We start from the raw sequence: 2,915 nt of genomic DNA on the forward strand, positions 1-2,915 counted from the left end.
CGGAGCACACTGAGCTACATGCTGAGAACTGCTTTGTTTTCTTTATTTGACCGCTGTCCAGGCCCCTTATCCACTCTTATAACAACTTGGTGTTTTAATTTCCTATTTTCGGGAACCTAGTGCTGTATGAAATGAGACTAATAATCTTCGTAAGCTAGAGGGTTATAAAGACCAACTTGAAAACTTGTTATGTGCTTTGAAATTTAATGGAGAATGTTCACATATATAACAATACTTTTCAGGGAAAATTAGATGAACTTCAGGAGTGGCATTTTTCAGATTCATGTGCATAAAACCACACATGATTTAAATACTCAAAATCTATAGTTCTAAATCCCTGGTATTATGAGAGGCAGACTGACTCGATGAGTGAGTGAGCACGTGCAGGACGTGCATTTCTCAGTACAGGATATCCGATGCAAGCAGCTTTGAGGTCCCAGCTCAAAGGGACTTTGCCAACATGGTGGCTTCCCACTTGCTTCCCGTGGCCCTGACACTGAAGCAGTTCACGAGAAGGCAACAAGTTCTCCTCTCCAGAAAGACTTTGCGATCAAATAGGCAAGTTCCTAGTGATTCTGATGGAAAAATGCCTTCAGGACCGGGCCAGGAAAGAATTTAAAAGAAACAAAAGTGCCACAGAAGAGGATACCATCTGAATGCTGGTTACCCAAGGCAACATGCAGCTAAAGGAACTAGAAAGGACACTTGCTCTAGTCAAATCTCAACTGAAAGATTTTTCAGACCTCCATGGGTTTTATAGAGCTCAGAGCTACTGTCACATAACATCCAAAATGATGATCATCGTGCCAATCAAGAATGTAAGTGAAGGTGTGCTATCACAGTCAGTGCCTGTGATTAAAACATGAACTCTGTCACGATGAGATTTGGAAGCCTACATTGCTTCGTGGGAGGTGAAATGGCAGTTACTTTAAAAAGCAGACTACTAGTTATTAATTCTGAAAAAGGCAGTGAGGACAGGGCTGATAAGATGGCTCCATGTGAAGGCTCTTGCTGCCGAGGACCTGAGTTTGATCCTGGAGACTCAGAAGGTGGAAGGAGAAAACCACTTCACAAAGTTGTCCTCTCACCTCCACACAGGCACTGAGGCACACATACCAAAATTGAGTAAATGTGATGACAGTAAAAGGGGGGAGTGTCATAGGCAGTTACCTCATACTTTAGCAAGTCCCTAATCAAGAGAATTGAAGCCTTACCTATATAAAAAGTGTATGACAGAGACTAAATAAATGAATAAGTAAAAGCCACATTGGGAGGAAAAGGCTTAGAGCTGGTATGACTTCTGTTTAAAGTGTCTCTTCACAACTATATGTCTCTTCTGAGATGCTATAATAAAATTTCCACATACCCATGGTTTTGTTTGTTTGTTGGTGTTATTTTTCTTCTTTTATTAATCATTCAATTCATTTAATCTAAAATATCCCACTTTCCGGTTACCCCTCCACAACCTCCCAATCCCACATCTGCCCTCTCCTCACCCCCCCTTTCTCATGTAAGAGTGCTTCCCCCACTCACACACTGTCTCCTGCCCCACTGCTTTAACATCCCCCCATACTAGGGCATCAAACCCTCACAGGAACAAGGGCCTCTAAGGTCATCTTCTGCTACATATGTATCTGGAGACTTGGATTCTTCCCTATATGCTCCTTGGTTGGTGGTCTAGTACTGGGAGCAGTGGGTGGTTCTGCTGGCCAACATTGTTCTTCCTGAAGGGTTACAATACCCTCTTCTCTTTCAGTCTTTCTGCTAGCTCCTGATCAGGATCCCCAGGCACAGTCTGATGGTTGGCTCCAAGCATCCACATCTGTACTGGTCAGTTTCTGGCTGAACATCCCAAGCAACATCAGGTTCCTGTCATCAAGTGTCTCTTGTCAACAGTAGCAGTGTCAGGTTTGGTTTCTACAGAAAGGATGGATCTCCAGCTGTGGAAGTCCTTCGATGTTTCATCCCTCAGTCTCTGTTCCATTTTTTTGTCCCTGTTCTTCCTTTGGACAGGAACATATCTGAGTTAGAAAATTTGAGATGGGTAGGTGGCCCCATCCCATGACCGGGGGTCATGCCTATCTACTGGAGATGCAGACCTGTGTTTTAAACAACACCTATTTAGCATCTTACAGTTGTAAATACTGAAAGGCAGGGGTTAGTGTGACATACATAGTCAGAACGTACAAACTCTCATGTCTTCTCCTTCTAAGGACCTGGATTGTCTCACTGGGAGATCTACCTTCATGACTTACTATGACTCCAGTTGCTATATAAATACTATCCCAAATGGTTCTCCAATACAGAAAATTTGAGGAGGCAAATCAGTGTATAGAAGCAATGATTTTAGTGACTAAATTATTACAATAAAATTCTAGTCATTACACTATAACCTTGTAGAAGTGTTTTATTTCTTCAAATTGCAAATAATTAATTTATGATACCATCAGAACTTATTATAACTCAAGTTCAGTCTGAAATTGAGTTTTGCTATACTCATCTTTAGGATTGGTTTGCCTTTCTGAACTGCATAAAGAACCAATTAAGAAAAGCTAAACTAAGTTTGGTAAAGATATTGCATTTAAATAAATGACAATTTTCATCCATCTACAAATTTATTCTTTTTAAATGATCTTATTGAACAAATCTAAATAATAGTGTGGACAGACTATAGCAGTTTTAATTGGTTTTAAGTCACTTCTCATGTTGGTGTAATAGATCACTTATAATGTCAAGCAAAACCAGATTAATCCTTCATTGTTCTATACCAGTGCCCAGGACTGTAGGTGATTTCTTTCCCCCCAAAACACTCATTAAAAGTCATGATTTTACAGTTCTCTGTGTTTCTGTTCTTAATAAGAATGTTACTGCTTCTTGGCTCTGCTGGATACTCTAAGCACTTTCCACTTATTGTA

The 2,915-nt window shown here is 40.5% G+C and overlaps 1 pseudogene across 1 annotated transcript; it reads left to right on the forward strand.

The window, feature by feature from the left end:
• The first annotated feature begins 460 nt into the window (after positions 1–460).
• LOC308430456 (LYR motif-containing protein 2-like) lies at positions 461–866 on the forward strand (annotated as a pseudogene). The gene has a single exon. The product of its transcript is annotated as an LYR motif-containing protein 2-like (transcript).
• The last annotated feature ends 2,049 nt before the right edge of the window (positions 867–2,915 follow it).

This window comes from Micromys minutus (assembly GCF_963924665.1).
Source record: "Micromys minutus genome assembly, chromosome: 15".
Taxonomy (NCBI): Eukaryota; Metazoa; Chordata; class Mammalia; order Rodentia; family Muridae; genus Micromys; species Micromys minutus.